At 40.3% G+C, this 19,453-nt stretch overlaps 1 long non-coding RNA gene across 2 annotated transcripts in view; it reads right to left on the bottom strand.

Moving 5' to 3' along the window:
• Positions 1-12,637, bottom strand: part of LOC111825914 — a 50,934-nt gene extending 38,297 nt beyond the window's left edge. Inside the window, exons 1-2 of one of the 2 annotated variants that reach the window (XR_002829149.1) lie at positions 10,498-12,637; positions 10,241-10,336 (exon numbers count right to left, since the gene is read on the bottom strand). This is a non-coding gene — a long non-coding RNA (uncharacterized LOC111825914). The other variant, XR_002829148.1, reaches the window with a different exon arrangement.
• Between the last annotated feature and the right edge of the window lie 6,816 nt (positions 12,638-19,453).

The raw sequence follows: 19,453 nt of genomic DNA, 5'->3' as shown, positions 1-19,453 counted from the left end.
TACAGGAGGCGGCTGATCGATGTTTCTCTCTCATCGATGTTTCTGACTCTCTATCCCTCTCCCTTCCTCTCTGAGAAAAATCAATAAAATATATATATTTTTTTAAAACTGTACGGGCATACCTCATTTTATCACATTTTGCTTTTATTGCGCTTTGCAGATACTGTACTTTCTACAAATTGAAGGTAAGACCCTCCCCACCAGCAAAAAAAAATGTATAAATTTAGGCTCAGATAATGGTTAGTACTTTTTTAGCAATAAGGGGTTTTTTAATTAAGATATGTACATTGTTTTTTAGACATGATGCTATCGCAGACTTAACAGACCACAGTATAGTATCAACGTAACTTTTATATGCACTGGGGAACCAAAAAATGCAAGTGACTCACTGTATTACAATATTCGCTTTCTGTGGTTGTCTGGAACCGGTATGCCTATACAGATTCATTCTGTCCTCTAGTGTTTCTTCTATATTTACTTAAAGTAACGACATCCCCCAAAATAACATCTCGGACATTATTCACAAGCACACTAATCTATGATAAAAGTAAACAAAATACCTGCAAAGCTAAGCGTCACTAGGTCATTCACACTTAACGCCTCCAGCATTATTTCCTACAACTATCTGTGAGAAGCTCCTGCTAGGGATCTTTCTGTTTTGTTTTTATTGTTTTAAACAAGATTTTAATAATTGTTTACTCATATCTCATATGCCATTTAGTCTTTATTTCACCCCTGGCAACTTTATTTATCCACTCTGCTTCTCCGTGATTATTCACTATAAAAGGTGAGTACTCTATACCTGGCAAAAGACTCAAGTAACTCTCCCTAACCAAAGAATCTCTGGTCTTCTGGCCGGACCTGGGGTATTTCTAGCTCATTATTTGTATTTGGCAGAGCTCTTGCAGACAAGCAGTCTTGATCACACACAAATGTGGCTCCACTTCCAGCCAGACCCTGAGTCCCCCAGCCCCTCTGGGAGGCAGCAGAGAGGCTCCAACTAACCTAAGACCAGTAGGTCCCAGAGGAAGGCTGTGTATGAGCTGGCAATGTTGTCCACTAATGACATGACAGCACAAAATATCCAGGTGTCTGTTCCATGGAACCATAAAGTTTGAGATACAAGTAGCCTAAGTCTTCATGTCATCTGGACCCTTCATTCTATAAATGACAAAATATTTTATCAGAAGAGCTAAACTGGTCACATATCCTAACTATATTTAGACATCTGGGGAATAGCTTAGGAATGAATAAGTGACAAATACATAAAATCTAAGCAAACAAACTCTTTTCCAAAAAGGCAATTAATACCAAGGAAAACAAAAATAATTGTGTTGGGAAGAATAAGTAACCATGGATTATATGCCTCAGCTGTGAAAGTTTTTATACTTTTGCTAATGTAACCACTGATTGTTATTCAAAATTTAATTCTAATGAGCATGAATGAGGGCTCTTCACATAGGGTAAGGGCGCATAAGAAAGATAAATCTCTTCATCTATCGTGAGAAGGCAAAGGTATTGCCCAAGACTGAAACATTACAAATTGGAAAGAGCAGCAGGCTATCTAGAGATTTGGAAGTAAATAATAAGAACCAGGTCTTAGAGTTGAACTCCCAAGGGTAGGGCCCAGGGGTGGGGGAGAGAAGGGGAGAGTTGGGAGACTGCTGAGTTTTACAACCAGTCTCCCTGGCGTTCTTTGCTTGTGTAACTGAGATTAAAATAAATTAAGTGGCCAATCAGAGAATAGAACCTAGAGTTTCTGACTGTATAACACACACCCTTTTTTATCTATTTTTCACTCAAATAAAATATAGAGAAAACACTGATATTTTACCTAATAATTTAATTTTCTATTGTTCTTGTGGCTATTCATAGAAGAAAAAACCCCCACAAATAGTCATCAACTGGACTGGGGATGTTTGAATCTGCACTAGGTGCTGGGAAAACATGAACAAGACCTTCCTTGCAGAGGGTCACTCTGTATTAGAAAAACAGGTAACACACAAGTAACCAAAAAGCAATGAGGTAAGCACCCTAACACAACTGTTCGGCCAGCCTTGGTTTCCTCATGTGTTACAACATGCCTCATTAGGTTTTTGTGAATATTTAATGATTCCGCTCATATAAAGTTCTTGGAACAGTGCTTGCCAAAATCAAAGAAAAATAAGGCCAAAAGACAAACCCATGCCTGCCTGATTTTAAAGCCCATACTCACTCATTCCACTACATCACATTTCTAAAATAATCCTATTCTTTTCATAAACAAAACAATTATTTTCCTCCTGGATACAAATGGAATCCAGTAAATGGACAAATAGTGATTCATTATGGTTTATAGATGAGAAAGTAAATAGAACCTACCAGTAAGGATAAAAAAAAATCTTTTCCAGCTTTTTACTTTTCTCATTATTTATAAATATTTGATTTATTTAAAAATAGCTCCTGCCCAGCCAGTGTGGCTCAGTGGTCGAGCGTAGACCTATCAACCAGGAGGTTGCTGTTCAATTCCTGGTGAGGACACATGCCTGGGTTGCAGGCTTGATCGCCAGTGTGGGGCGTACAGGATTCTCTCTCATTATTGATGTTTCGCTCTCTCCCTCTCCCTCTCTGGACTCAATAAAAATATATTAAAAAATAAAAATAAAAATAGCTCCCTATGTCTTATGAGTTAGGAATGATTAAAAATAAAGTTCTTGCCAAAACTGGTTTGGCTCAGTGGATAGAGCGTCGGCCTGCGGACTGAAAGGTCCCGGGTTCGATTCCGGTCAAGGGCATGTACCTGGGTTGCGGGCACATCCCCAGTAGGAGATGTGCAGGAGGCAGCTGGTCGATGTTTCTCTCCCATCGATGTTTCTAACTATCTATCTCTCTCCCTTCCTCTCTGTAAAAAATCAATAAAATATATTTTAAAATAAATAAATAAATAAATAAAGTTCTTGATTTATCAAGAAGTAAAATGTGACAGTGAACTATTTCCAAAACCAGAAAATAAATTATTTATCGCTAGATGGCACTGTACTAGACAATTTTTAAAAAAAAAAAACTTTTAGCACAAGATCCAACTTAGCAAATTAAAAGAATGCTTTCTTGCAACAGAAGAAGGAAGATTATATTACTCTTTTTTAAGTTATTTCATGGTTTTAAAAATAAACATATGGTTTAATGGAAAAGAAAATAATTGTCTAATCAGGTTAAATTTTATTTTTTTAACTATTCTGCTATCTCAAATATCCTGATATATTCTAAGAAGAAATAATTCTGAATGTCTCTCTTGTTTACAATACAACAAATAAGTATAAGAGCACATGTGGTTTGAACTGTAGTAACTTGGGTAAGTTGGAACTATTTCCCAGAATTCCCTTCTATAAGTGTTTCTGGGTCAGAGTTGGCCAAAAGAGGAATTTACGTGAGATCTGAAAGGAGGAACTACAGCAGCAGTCATCCCTCGCTTCAAGTTAGACGTGGTGACAGACACGGACTCTGCTGGGTTCCAGCTCATCCTCACACCCCTTTGGTCCGTGTTCAGCTCTTTTCCTCAAATACTGGACCTACTGACCCACAAGGACCCCAGGCCCATCACCAGACATTTGGCATTCAAGACATATTTAATGACTGAGCAATGTATACTAAGCTATAATAACACAGCAAACAATTTAAGCTCCTCGTCACACAGTAGCTTTAATATACTGATAATGTACTATTAATTTATAGAATTATGTAACCTTTTGCACATATCAAATATTATATAACTTTTTAAAGAATAAATCACCTTACAGGGTAATCAGTGATATTAAATATTTAGAATTTAAGTTGAGATGTCTGAGGAAATACTGAGCTAAGAAATCCAACTTTGCTACTTTATTATTTACCAAACTAGAGGCCCGGTGCACGAATTTGTGCACGGATAGGGTCCAGCTGGCCAGCTCTGATCAGGGCAATTGGGCTGGGCCAGCCTGGGGGAGGGGCCCACCGGCCCCGCCCCACCCCCTGGTCAAACTCCTGGTTGAGGGGACAATTTGCATATTAACCTTTTATTATATAGGATTTAGTAGTTCCATCCATTTTGCCTGAAAATCCTCAAACATTTATAGCCACCTATCTTTAATAGTCAGCCAAATGCCTGAGTTTGAGAGCCAGACATCAGAATGGCTCCTTAACCTCCTATGTTTTCAGCACTGATAAACTAGATCTAGTGCTAGAACTCATGGGAGGTGAACATAACAGGCTCCCTAATCATGTATCAAAAGAATTGATGCATTATCTTCATATTGGTATCAGTCTGATTCAACTCCTTTAATATCTGAGTTACCAGGAATTAATACAAACAAAACATCAAAGAAAATAAGAAATATAATTACTAGACCACTTTTGTGGATTAAGAAAATATTTTTTGGTTCTGTCCTGTTATTTCTTGTGTTTGCCTTTGGGAATGGCATTCAGTGTCATACAGTCCAGGTGATTGCTTCCATACAAGTAACACCCCAAGTCGTATCTCTAACACTGAACTTCCAGCAAAGGCATAATGCCGTGGGCCCATAGGACAATTCTCTTCCTCTGTGTGTGTTGTGTAATTTTACGGAGGAATTCCTACATTCCAAGTCCTTTACAACCATTATCTCCTGAGGCCTCCTGCACTCCTATGAGATAGGTGCTATTATGGAGATCAAGGTGTTGACATGTACTAGATATATAGCCTAATAAGGTTTAGAGAGATTGAGTAGCTTTTCCAAGGTTTTATATATAGTTCATGTCAAAACCAGGATCTGAACTTGGGTTGGATCTGACTGCAGAATGCAAGTTCCCAACCATCATTCACAGACAGACAACTTGAAAAATAAATGTCTATCTCTGATTCATTTTAGTATCTGCTTAAAGCATGCAATGCACTTGTATTTAGTAGGTGTCAACAGTTACCTGATGACTATATATCACTCATCAGAGTGAGAAAGCTGCTGAGATATTGCCTCATATCAAGGAATAATTCCAGCTTCAATTTAAACTAGAGAACACGGTATTAAGTTTCATACAACTTAACAGTGAAGATAATAAAGACAAAAACCAGAGGACAATTAAACTAGAGTCATGTAACCTCTATACCTCAAATCTATCCTAGTCTTTAGGATTCCAACTACATTACAGGACAATCACATAACATTATCGTATCTTCAGACACTACATTCTTTTGCCTCTCCTGGGCTTTCTTCTCAAATGAATAAATAAACTCCAGGTCTCTGCCCCTCCTGAACCTATTGCGGTTAAAGGAGCCATTTTCTGCACTTATAAACTGAGTGATGACAATTAGAGAATAACTTTAAAGATTAAATGTTGTGTAAAAAAAAAAAAAGGGTACTTTTCTGCCAATGCTCCCTGTCCCACCCTGAGATTTGGCATTAGAGTTTTGTCGTTGAATTAAATGCATCAGTTTTGTCCTGTGAAGACATCATATCCTGACTCTCTTGTCTGCCAGCAAGAACCCCCTACTGGGTACTTCTAACGAATAACAGACTGAGAGTTTGTTCAAATACACCGAGACTTTACCACTGTGCACCTTGGGAATAGAAATGCTATCCATTTAGACTATGTTTTTAAGCACAATCATCTCACCGTACGCAATTTCATGGTAGGTCTAGAACATTAAGAGGACTCTCCTAGGTCGTCCACAATATTATTTCCCCCCGACTGGCAATTCTTTGGAGTCAGTCCGTTCTGTCAGGCCACCCTATCTCCACTCCCAGACTCGGCTGGGCTCTTCTCTCAAGGCCACGGGTAAAGAGAGCAAGTCCATTTCCCTTTGAGCCCCAGAACTAGTCACTTTGAGTCACTCTTCAGGCACCTGCCCCACATCGAACCACTCAGTCTTCCTTCTCCTTCAGCATATTCTCAGCCCTACTCCTGTTCTGTTGAGCGTGGGTTCTCATTCCTTGCTAGAAGTCAGTTCTTTTTCTACAACTCTGCCAGCATCACCCACTCACCTGACTCAGCAAGAGTCACACAAATTGCATGCTTTAAAAATACCTTAGCTGTGTCTTGAGCATTGTTCTTTCCTTTACACTTGAAGAAAACAATAAAGCTGAACATCTGATTACAGTTTAAGTCCCCTAAGTAGGCAAATGCAACCGGGCATGTGCTTTGTCCATGACCTTTACAATGAGGAATTTTTCACTGACCATTAATTAGTTGCTCTTAAATGGATGCAGTGAGAACAAGAGAAGAGCCCTGAAATAAAGCAGAAGAGATTCTACACTTCCTAATCACCCGGACACTAAACCACTTAAATCAGCGGTTCTCAATCTGGGCGTCAAACGACCCTTTCACAGGGGTCGCCTAAGATCATCGAAAAACACATATATAATTACATATTTTTTTGTGATTAATCACTATGCTTTAATTATGTTCAATTTGTAACAATGAAAATACATCCTGCATATCAGATATTTACATTACGATTCATAACAGTAGCAAAATTACAGTTATGAAGTAGCAACAAAAATAATTTTATGGTTGGGGGTCACCACAACATGAGGAACTGTATTAAAGGGTTGCGGCATTAGGAAGGTTGAGAACCACTGACTTAAATGTACCACTGGAAATTTTCTAATTCTGTCAGTATTCGAGAGAAAATCATTATCTGTCATCGAAGATATGGTATTACTTGCCTGAAGGAAGAATGCAGGGTGTTTCACAGTTTCTCTGATTTATTCTTTGTTTCCATCATTACTTTAGAAGGTAATCTGATCCACTCTAATGACCCCAGAAAACCACTTATCCTTTTCCAAGCACCCACTCTAAGACTGAACCTGGCTGCTGGTACTCTTCTTCTTTAAACTCATTCCAGAAATGAGCCTCAGAGGATGATTTTCTAAAGTCAACACAAACTTCAGACTTTGGGTCTCTCCAACAATTGGTCACAGAATGGAGATGAAACTAAAAAACTCAGTAGTGCTCTCAAAGCTTTCAAAGCACAACACGGAACAAAGATGCAGAGATAAGCACAGCCTTCTAACGCCTCCAAGGCCCACTGGCTGACTTCCATGCAGGTCCTGAGTTCTAGAAATAACCGCTCTATAAATGACTAGAAAAGAGATTTGACTCCTTTAGAGTAACAGAATTAGAGAACCGAAGGGTCATGAAAAGCACGGGGAGCCTTGGTATGGGGATGATCAGGACTGGAATCCTGGCTCAGTTAACTTGCAAGTGGTGTGACCTTGTACGAGCTACTTAACTCTCTGAAATTCAGTTTCTTCAGTTCTAGAATGAGGAAAACCGTAATCCCCACCTCACAGAGCTGTTGTGAAGACTGAGTCAAATGCAGCATTTGCAACTAACTCAGCGCCTGGCCTGTGGTAAATGGGATATAGGTACTAAAAGTGAATTCCTGTCTTCTATCTCCCCTCTCCCTGTGTAGAACTAATGTGGCAGAACTTGAGAACTTAACAATGGTTGTGGAATAGCTGTATTCTTGACAAGAAGAAGTGTGTTTAAGTCACACTCTAAGAACACTGAAGGAAATTGTGACACATCCTACAACATGGATGAAGCTCGAAGACACTACGCTAAGTGAAATAAGCCAGTCACAAAAGGGCAAACAAATATTGTATGATTCCTCTTATATCAGGTTCCCAGAATAGTCAAATTCCCAGACACATCTATACTAATAAAAGGGTAATATGCTAATTAGACCAGATAGACCGGACATCTTCTGACCTTCCAGACAAAGCCGCAGAGGCTGCAAGGGCTGAGGGCAGGCAGCCACGGCGACCAGCAGTGGCAGCAGCAGCAGGGTGATGGGGGTGGCGTCTTCCCCTGATCTGCCTGGTCGCCTCCTGCAGAGGGAGGCTCCATTTTCAAATGTCCAAACCAAACCCAAGGCTTCCTTTCTACTCTCCCATCCAGTGGTTAGAGGATTGAATAATCTACAAACATTTTCTGTCCTCCTGTTTCTCTCACAACTGCTCTACGTAGCTCCAGTCACTGAGTCTCACAAATTCTACCCACAAAAATCATACTCTACACTTTCTCTTCTCTTCCACATCTCCATTCCCTCAATCCAGGCCCTTCACCTCACTCATCTGGACTGTTGTTGCACTGGTCTCCTAACCAGTCTATTCTCTTTAGTTTATTCCCTTCCAGTCCAATTTTCACACTGTTCTGAGACATTTTACTAAAATGCGAATCTGTGCCATTCCTCTGATTTAAAAACTGCCAATGGTTCCTCACAGCCACCGGGGCAAAGACCAGCTGCCAGCTTTACACACACACACACACACACACACACACACACACACACACACACACGGCTCCTTCCCATCTCATTTCCCCACTCCTCAACACTCATGAACTTCAAATGTTCCTTCTCAGCTTTTCAAAAAGGGATCCTCATACCTCTACAGCTTGCCAGATGCTCCTCCTTCTCCTCCGAAAGGTGAGCAACTACATAAGTAGTTGAAGACTCAACTCAAAGGCCAGTCTTCCCAGGCCCCCCCAGGTCAAATGCATCCCATGCTTTCCGGGCGCTTGTACGAGAGGCCTCTGCGGCAACGCTCACCACACTGCACCGCTGACTGGCTTCTTGCACCCCAGCCCTCACGGACCTACTCAGTGGAGCACCTGGAGACCAGGATCTGTGCCTTCCTCATTGCAGTCCACCCCCGATTCTTCAAGGCCCGTGTGGTATCTCTCTCTAGTCACAGATCTCCTAGCCATCAAAGCTCGGTGATTTCACTGCCACACTGACGGACCGTGGTGTGTCTACCACAAGGCACAGGGAAAGCACTCGTCTGTTTATTCAACATTTATTAGATGTGGGATACCCAGAGGAGTAAGGCTTGGCCCCACCTACTGAGGAACTCAGAGTGTAGTAGGGCAAACAAGCTCATAAACACGTTCACATGACAAGTTGTGGAAGCCCAGTGATAGAGTGATTCCAGGCCATTCTGGAGACAGAGAGGCGGGGAGGAGGACAATTAATCCAGCCAGTGTCGGGCCCTGGGAACAGAAGAGGCCACTGGAGGGAGCTTCTGGGACTGACGGTGCCCGAAGTGAGTTCCAGAGAATGTAAGGGAAAGAGGACAGGACCGGATGGGTGGGAAACAGGAAAAGGAAAATACGCCAATTAACCACATTAAGTTTTTGTCAGATGCCCACAGACGAGTAAAAGTCATGCTGTAATTTTTGCAAATACATCCAGCTCCTGAGTTGTGAAAACAAACAACACAATCGGTGATCTCCCGAGACACCCTTTCTCACTCTTTTTTCTGTTCCTCCCTCTCACACCTACTGACAGAAAGAAAAGGCTTAACATGTGTAATGAAAACTGCACGTGAGAACCTCCACGGCTGTACTGACATGTGTAGAGTCAGCGACGCTCTTTGTCACGCCACCTTCACTTACCTCTGTGCTATCCGAGCCAAAACCTCTCAGCCTTTCCTCACGCCCCTTCTCCCTTCCCACCGCCCTCTGACCCCTTTCACCTGGGCCAGAGCTCCCCCAGGCACACTGCAGAACTAAGCGACATCAAGCAAGGCCCCTATTTATTCAAAGATGAGGTTGCCAAGAACAAGCATATCTTTTTGTGCTAAAAAGAACTGATAACAGCAGCTCTTTTTTTCCAGCATAGAGTTTACCCTTTAATTTGAAACCACAGTTACTGTTGTTACGCTGATTTCATTTCTTTAAGTCTTTGGTGGACCTAAAGTTTTTTTCTTAAAGGAAAATAACCTGTCAGAAAAAAACACCACCATCTAACCATGTAGCAGAGGACACTCAAGATTTAATTTCTGGTTTTGTCAGTGTTTCACTACATAATCCTTTGGCCCATTTAATCTCAAATTCTTATAGAAATTTTGAAATATACTAGGCCATATAAAGTGATTTTTTAAACTATTTTCTTGTTTTTGCTACATCTTCCTAACAATTATTTTACTCATTGAAAACTGATTAAATACATGTATAGATACAAAAGATAAAATCCATCTGTCAGTTACTAATTTAGATTTGCCAGTTGCTAACTTTAATATTTACTAAATACTAATTGCATCCCTACAAGTTCAATTAACAAAGCATATCAATAATCGAAGTATGCTTGAAACTGGGAGGTAAGGGAGAGAAAAAAATAGGTGATCCCTCATCTGATATCTGATCTGGAACAGTCATACTAACAGAGTTCGGGGGAGAGTACAGGTAAGAGTAATGAATAGCAACAGGTGAAGTTAAAAAAAATTATCAAGTTAATTTCACTTACTGTTAAATGACTCCCTGAAAACAAGAGGCAAAATCCTACTTCTTCCCTCCAGCTGAGAACGGAGTAGCAGTGCCATTCCAGGGAGGCTCGGTGGTGCTAAAAGGAAGCGAGATGGGTGTAAGATCTCAAAAGCTGTGATGGAAGGCGTGCCAGCCACTCATCCTCCCACCTCCAGCACTTTTTAGAAAGTGAATCATCACATTAAATGTTATAATCCAATTTCCAAAATTGTTCTACTCCACTTAAAGCGCTGTCACCTCTAATAATCTGACAGGCAAATGCATGCATTTCAAACATCATTCTCTTCAGATTCTGTAACACGTGACGCTCGGCATCGGTCCACCTCCTCCTTCCTGCCAGGAACACAGATCTAGCTCCTGCTCATCATGCTCCAGACCACGGCTTCCCCCAAAGGCCGGGGCCTCCGTGCTCCGGCCTCTCTGCGGACTCATCCCACAAAAATTTTTGGATGACAAATGTGAACTTTCTCTCTTTGGCTCGACATTTCAACTGGAGCCCTTGGTTCTATAGTTTCAACTGCTTGGGAATTTCCCCCCTTAAATGTCTAAAACCAAAAACTGGTTTCTCTTTCCAGTTATTACATGCCTGATCGTTCGTTCTTCAGACCTGGAAACCTTGAGACGATTTCCGCCTCTCGTTCCCTCTCTCTCATTCCGCTGCACCCCTCCTGTGCCCTGCCTTGTCCCTCTCGCATCTCCCTGGACGACTCCATCACTACCTCACTGGGGATTGCCTCACCAGCCCTCCCTCCCACGTCCCCCTTTCTTCAGGTCATCTTTGACACTGCTACCACATTAATCTTCTGCTGGACACCATGCTTTTTTCCTTTTCAAAATCGTACCATCGAGCCTCTCCTTAAGAACCCAGTGTGGTAGTTTTAAAATGTGTTCCCAGACCCCGACACCCCCTCCTTGAAAGGAGGAACCCGGTGCCCTCCCCTTGAATGTGGGCTGGACGCACTGGCTTGCTTCTAAGGAACAGAAGGTGGCAACAGTGCTGCCTGCGCCCAAGTCCCTGCCCCATAGAAACTGCTAAGAGATCATACATGTGTTTGGGTGTTCTGAGCACTGAATGTGGGGGGTCAATTGCTACCCGGCAATAGAGTACTAAATCAGAAGAGCCCTCTGCCGCCGAGGGGACCAAATCCACACCTTTACGGAGCTCCAGGTCTGCCACCAACTGTCCGTACTTTATCTCTGAGTACAGGCACACTGCTTCAGTCTGAGGGCCCACATGACACGGTGAAACTCTGCCTCGACGTCAGCCCACGCCAATCCCCCAGGAAGTGTCCTTCTTGACTCTCTCCCCTAAACTACACTCAATACTTTTAGTCTAAATTCAAAGTCTACTGACCAGTGAAGTTTTTCTGTTGTTGAATACATATAAGTAAATATATATCTGATTTCCAAAACTGTATTTAAGTTAGGTAAGGTGTAAATCATGCTTTTGCTCTCTTTAGATTCCCCATATGAATGGACAAATAGATACACACTTTTTGTTTAGAATTAACTTTCATGAGGCTTCTTTCAAACAAAATTTTGAATGTCTTTTAACAACGAACATATACAATAAAGTTTACTTGATTTTAAAAGCGTCAAATAGTTTTGAGAGGATAACTTGGTAGAATATGTCACCAAAGACATATATACATGGTCTATGACTAAGCAATTCCATTTCCAGGCATCTATTTTACAGATACAGTAACACAAGCAAGAATATAGGTACAAGGGTATTTTCCTCAGTACTGGGCATAACAGGGATAAATCGGAAGCAACATGAAATACATCTGCAGAGAAAAATTAAATTAGGGCACAAGGATTATCATGAATACATTTTATTTTTATTTTTTTTAATCTTTATTGTTGAAAGTATTACATAGGTCCTCCTTTCTCCCCATAAGCCTCTTACAGCCTGCTCCTGTCCTCCCGCCCCCTCAGGCCCTCACCACCCCGTTGTCTGTGTCCACAGGTTATACATATATGCATACAAGTTCATTGGTTGACCATGGATCCATTTTAAGAATTAAATAGGTTTGCATGTACTGACCTGCATGTACAGGCCAGATCTCCATTATATAATAAGTGATAAAAGCAAGTTTCACAAAGAAAATAAAATATTTAACAACAACTATGTAAAACCCATCTGAGAAAAACTTTTAAAACATTCTTAAAAAGGCACAAATGAAGATTTTAACAAATAGACATTTCTTATTTGGGTACAGAATAAGACATCAAAAAATATACAGCATATGCCCAGTTGTGGGCTCCATCCCCAGTGTGGGATGTGCAAGAGGCAGCCAACCAATGATTCTTTCTCATCATTGATGTATCAGCCTGCAGACTGAAGGGTCCTGGGTTCTATTCTGGTCAAGGGCACATACCCGGGTTGTGGGCTCAATCCCCAGTGAGGGATGTGCAGGAAGCAGCCCATCGGTGATTCTCTCTCATCATTGATGTTTCTCTCTCTCTCTCCCTCTCCCTTCTTCTCTGAAATCAATAAAAAGATACTTAAAAAAAAACATTTTGAAATAATAGATGGATTCTGTATTTAGATAATATTATTGCATCCGTGTTATCCGTGTTAACTTCCTAATTTAGAAAAAGAATAAGCTTAAAAAATTAGGGGGGGAGTAAAGTTCTGGCCAAGAATTCATACTGTGAATCTAACAATGAGGAAACATCAGACAAACACAAATTGAGAAACTTTCTAATATAAAAAAAAAGACTCATCTTCCAAAATATCAATCTGATAAAGGACAAAGAATAAAGGACTTTTTTACCTCAACCGACAAAGCTGTGATACAGATAGTAGATTAGATGAAAATATTTTAAGAATATCAATACAAATATTTTTATTCTTAGGAAATATACACTGAAATATTTAGGGGTAAAGGGCCATGATATATATATATATATATATATATATATATATATACACACACACACACACACACACACACATATATATTCAATGATTCAAAAAATATATATACATATACATACATAAATATAGAGAGAGCAAGAAAATATGCGTAAATGATAAAGTAAATGGGGAAAATGTTAAGTGAATCTAAGTAAAAATAGTTGTTCTCTGCATTATCCTCATGGTTTTTTGCAACTTTTTAATTTTTTAAATTTATCTTTATTGTTGTATTACAGATGTCCCCTTTTCTTTCCCCACTGACCACCTATCCCTGACTCCCACCTCCTCCCCAGGCCTTCACCACACTACTGTCCGTTCCCATGGGTCATGGAGATATGCATATAAGTTCTTTGGTTAATCTCTTCCCACCCCCTCCCCTTCCCTTTAAGAATCTTCAGTCTGTTGTATGCTTTCATGTCTCTAGATCTATTTTGTTCACTAGATTCCACATATAAGTGAGATCATGTGATATTTGTCTTTCTCTGACTGTAAGCTTGCTTAGCTTGGTTAGCTTCATTGAGTTTCACAATCCCCATCAACTCTGAATGAACTGATAAAATCAAATTTCTTCACCTGCAAAGTCCCATCCTGGACACCTGATCAAACAGTGAAGAATTCCTCTGGCTCCTAAAGGCCTGCCTGCCTACCTGCCTGAGCAGTCAGTGGCTTCCCTCCCTAACAGGAATTTAACTTCCACTGTTGAAATGTTAAGTTTCCAGAAGCATCTGTCAAGGGCAGATCATCTGTCTCCATTAACCCAAGGATGCCTAACAGACACTGGGAGCAATTCAACACTCACTGATTAATAAACATTGGCCTTCAAGAGAAAAGGCACTCAGTACTAATCAATAACTTTGTGTTAATCTTATGAAAACAGAAAATAAACTGTGTCTGACTTAACTCCGAAATTAATGCAACATATTTCGAAACACTGCAAAATATCAATTTTTAAGGATAAGTATCATAAGTTCACCATATAATTATATAAGAACTACCATACAAAATAATCAAATAGCTATCAAATGGAAATAATTTACTAATATTTACTCGAGGTTTTCTTTTAACTTCCATATAATCTTTCATATAAAACCCAAGAATCTGTCTTTTTAAAAATATCAAGAAAATAGCCAGACATTACTCCTAAATATTAATTTTCTTTTAGCAGCTTTTTAAACATACTTATCTTTTATCATCAAAGGTATGAATATATATGAAGTGTAAATTCTGAGTCCCATTTGCCATCTTCTGTACTTTTCTACTGAAACTACAAAATTCTATTCTTGTTTCTGTCTTAGAGGAGAAAAATATTATCCTTTATCCCATGATTTTCAACTAGTATTGCACAATTTTTAAAACTTGCAATACCTGACTATCCTATATAATCCTATATAGTAAAAGGCTAATCGACCTAATGGCAGAAAGACTGGTCGCTATTACGTGCACTGACCACCAGGGGAAAGACACTCAATGCAGGAGCTGCCCCCTGGTGGTCAATGCGCTCCCACAGGGGGAGCACCACTCAGCCAGAAGCTGGGCTCACTGCTGGCAAGTGCAGTGGTGGTGGCGGGAGCTTCTCCTGCCTTCATGGCAGGCTGACATCCCTCAAGGGCTCCTGGACTGTGAGAGGGTGCAGGCCAGGCTGAGAGCCCCTCCCAGTGCACAAAATTTCATGCACCAGGACTTTAGTTTAGTCAATAAAAAGATGACAACAGCCAACACAACAATAGCCATCCAGTGCGAATGCCATCTTGAACCATAAATATATAGGTCACATGATAGAGTTGCATCTTATTGGTCACATCACATAATAAGGTTGCATCTGATTGGTTAATTCTTGGTACCAGAAATCCTTATATACAAGTATAAGTACCTGATTTTTTTTTTTAAGTCACTTTGGAGTAAAAAGAGTAATTACTATTTTTTTGTAAGTCAATCAAAATTATGCCTATTTTTTGTCAGATTGGCAACAAATATTTTGGTGTGCCACAGAATTTTAGTGATTAGCTTATGTGTGCCATGAGATGAAAAAGATTGAAAGTCGCTGCTCTACTCCAAGAGGAATATATAATCTCCTACACCAGTGGTCAGCAAACTGCGGCTCTCGAGCCACATGCGGCTCTTTGGCCCCTTGAGTGTGGCTCTTCTACAAAATACCGACTTCTGTGCATGGGCCACGAAGTTTCAATCGCACTGTACGTGCACGCCTGCATGTGGTATTTTGTGGAAGAGCCACACTCAAGGAGCCAAAGAGCCGCATGTGGCTCGCGAGCCACAGTTTGCCAAACACTGTCCTACACCATCTTCCTTTCTGCTTTTCTCAGTGAAATTCCCAGCCTTCCTGAATATCAGGCCCCCATCAAGTCCCTCCTCTCCACATCAGCCGCTCCTGAAAAAATATCTTCTTATATCATGAACATTCTTTTTCAATAAGTGGCACAAGAAAAGCAAATCTTCCTTCAAAATTAAATAAGAGTATTTTCCTCCACCTTTTGTTTCAGGTCCCATTCTCCAAATTTCGTTAGGACATAAAGAGAAGTATTATCCTACCTGCTACAAAGCTAATAATAGTATCAACATAAGTCTATGCTTGCTTATTTACTATTTACTTTTGAATAAGTAATATATTCAAATAGTTTAAAGGTAAAAGAGGGTATTCAGGGAAAAGTCTCCGTCTTCCAGCTCCCTGCCTCCTTCTCTGAAAGGCATAAAATGTTAATTCATTTTTTATCCTTCCAGACACACACACACACAGTTTATAAATTTTTTACACTCTTCTACACTCTTCTATGCCTTGTCTTTATTTAAGATTGTAGCTTTAAGAATACAGCATATCAGAATATTAATAAGCTTTCTCTTTCTATTTTGATGGCTGTATCTGACTTGTTAAATATGTGCTCTAGTTTCTTGTTCCACCAATTCACTCAACACGCATTGTGCCAGACAAATCTACCTGATTTAAAAAAAACAAATAAATACACTTTCTACCCCCAAATTTAAATGTTTTCTATGTATTTGACCATGTTATTATATCAATCCTAAACTTCATGGGTATGATAATGTATTGTGTTTATACTAAGGAAAGTCCTCTTCAGCAGGTACTTAAAAGTGAAATGTCATGGTTTCTGCAACTTATATTCAAGTGGTTAAGAAAGTAATACAAATATACATACCACATTTGACTCAAAACATACATACATACATGGAGCATGGGGGCAAGTACGGCTATAAAGTTAACAATTAATCCAGAAGAACAGCGTATGTGTTCAGAGTACAATTTTTCTACAGATTTAAAATTTTCCGTATAAAAAAGGCTCTACTACCATAGGGTAGTACCTTATTTGCCACCTTAAAACATACAATGGTCATTTCCCAACTCCCAAGCCTATGTCCTAACACAGCCCAACCACATCCCTTGCACTCTCCCAAAATAAAATTCAAATCAGTTCTTTAGCTATTCTTTTTTGAGAGGGAGACAGACAGAGAGAGACACAGAGAGAGAAATACTGTGAGCAACATCGTGAAAGAAGCACTTCTCAATTACCTGTCTATGGGGCATTGCTTTGCGGTACCCTTTCACCAGTTTGAAGCTAGGGGACACCTGCCTCTGAATGTGTTTACGTCAGTTAGTCAAGGTAATGCTAGAGGCACCTGAACACAGAGGCAACCATGATGCTGACAAAAACCTGTGTCTCACAACAGTACGCTTCGGAAAAGTTGATTCACAAACAAAAAATACCAGTGACTCCTACTAAAAAATAGGAACAATATTTACTTGAAATGAGACTCAAATTGAAACTACACAAATGTACAATAGGAAGAATCTATATCTATGTCAATTTCCTCTCCTGAGTACAGTCACAGGCCTGCAAGGGGCCTTAAAGTCCAATCCTCCCAAGACTGAGATGAGAGGTTGAACACCTAGTCCAACATCTCAGAACTAATGAAGTCTAGCTAGGTTTAGAACTCACATACTTTTCTCAGGCTTCCCTGCCCATTTTACCTCTAAAATTTCATAAATTTAATTTTCTGTCCAAAAAAGCAGTGGACAGGGAAGTAAAAGACCTACCTGTGGTCAACTATGCCACTAACCACGTGTGTAAATTCAGTAAATTGTCTCATCTATAAATTTAGATTGAATTAAACTAGCTTCAAAGCCTCTTAGAGCTCTAATATACTCTGATCCTTGATAGTGGCATAAGTAATAGTAGGATATTTAAAACACACTTGATGCTGTCACATTTTTTATACAAAACTTTGTTATAGATTAGGCCATTTAAACACATTATTTTAACCCAAACAATATCTGTTTATCAAAAATTTCATAAGTAAAAAGAATCCTGAAAAACAATCCTGATTACTATTACCTAAATTTTAGAATGTCCTTTTGCACAAAATTTAACTTCAATCTGAAACCCACTGAACGCCTATTTATATATCCCAAAGAGTTTGGTAAGTTTTACATTTCACATATCTTTTCCATTTAACATGAAAAATTCTATATAATAAAAGCCTAATATGCTAAGTGCCCGGTCATCCGGTCATCCATTCAACCAATCAAAGCATAATATGCTAATGATATGCTAAGGCCACTCAACCGCTCGCTATGACGTGCACTGACCACCAGGGGGCAGATGCTCCCACTGGTAGATTAGCTTGCTACTGGGGTCTGGCTGATCAGAACTGAGCAAGAAGGGCCAGACACGCCCTAGAGCCCTCTTGTGGTCCCTCCCTGTCTGGCCAACTTCCCGCATCCCTCCCCGGCTCCGATTGTGCACGGGTGGGGTCCCTCAGCCTGGCCTGTGCCCTCTCACAATCTGGGAACCCTCCGGGGATGTTGGAGAGCTGGTTTCGACCCAATCCCGCAGGCCAGGCCGAGGGACCCCACTGGTGCACGAATTCGTCCACCAGGCCTCTAGTGCTATATAAATGCATTAAACTCTTTAGAAGTAGTTTGCACTGGCATGGAATTTTACAGACTACAGTCAGAGTAACATGTCAGAGTAAAACTTCTCTTAAGCTCTGGTCTGCCATTAGTCAGGATGTTACGAGGCTGTCCATACCAGGAATGGGAAAAAAGCAAAAGAGTAAAGATGAAGAACAGAGGTAACAGAAAAGACCCAAAAAGAAAAAAAAAGGGGGGGGGGACATCAAGAGAGTAAAGAACATGGAAAGAAAAGAGAATAAACAAGCAGGAGAGGAATGGCCAGAAATGGTGTGTCAGTACCCCGGGCCAGGGTGCGCCAGCATCCCACCAGCCGTTTAAGTGCTTTTGTTTGTTTTCTTTTGTTTAGTTTTGGACAGAAAGTCTGCCCAGATAGGACATGTTTACTTGTTCCTGTTCTTAGACTCCCTGTGGAGAATTAGGAGGATTCCAATGTGTGAAAAGTAACACAGTGTGCAATCCAAGCACACTGGGCTGTTTACCTGGCATGTCCAGGACCTGACATGTTCCTGATGAGTAATCTTCCCAGAACTTGGAACTCTGAACTCCAGAAGAGCACAGTGATCCAAAAAGATGTTTTAGCAAGTAATATGTGTATTTGTAAAACTGCAATTCAGTGCTTTCAAACAACTGGTACTCTCCAAAACCAACAACAAAACACAATCAGAAGGGGGCATTTCCACTCATATTCCCAGGGCGTCGCTGCTTCAACGCGGGCCCCTCCTCCGTCAAGGGGTGGGGACCACTGGCCCAGAATGAGCCCAGGACATCTTGCCACCCTCAAGTACCTCACATGAGAGCAAATGCTCTTCAATTATTATAAGGCTCTTCAGCTACTACATGGATAATAATTTTTTTAATCTTTTAAAAGCAAACCTGCTGCCCTAGACGGTTTAGCTCAGTGGATAGAGTGTCGGCCCGAGGACTGAGGTCCCAGGTTCGATTCTAGTCAAGGGCATGTACTTTGGTTGCAGGCTCAATCCCCGGCCCTGGTTGGGGCATGTGTAGGAGGCAACCAATTGATGTGTCTCTCTCACATTGATGTTTCTCTCTCTGTCTCTCTCCCCCTCCCACACTCTCTAAAAATCAAAGGAAAAATATCCTCAGGTAAGGATTAACAAAAAACAAAAATACATTTAAAAAAAAAGGCAAACCTATTGTTGGGATATTTCTATTGCTCAGAATCTCAAATGATCTTCATTCTACAGATAATATAAATTGACTAAATAAGGTGTTGATTCATTAAGTCTATAATATAAAGTCCTCGTATGACAAAAAAAAAAAAAATATTATTATATTATATGTTATTACCCCCCCACACACACACA

The sequence above is a fragment of the Myotis lucifugus genome, unplaced genomic scaffold, assembly GCF_000147115.1.
Source record: "Myotis lucifugus unplaced genomic scaffold, Myoluc2.0 scaffold_46, whole genome shotgun sequence".
In the NCBI taxonomy this organism is placed as follows: domain Eukaryota; kingdom Metazoa; phylum Chordata; class Mammalia; order Chiroptera; family Vespertilionidae; genus Myotis; species Myotis lucifugus.
Note: the sequence above shows the minus strand (reverse complement) of the source record. Positions and strands in the feature narration are given on the sequence as shown.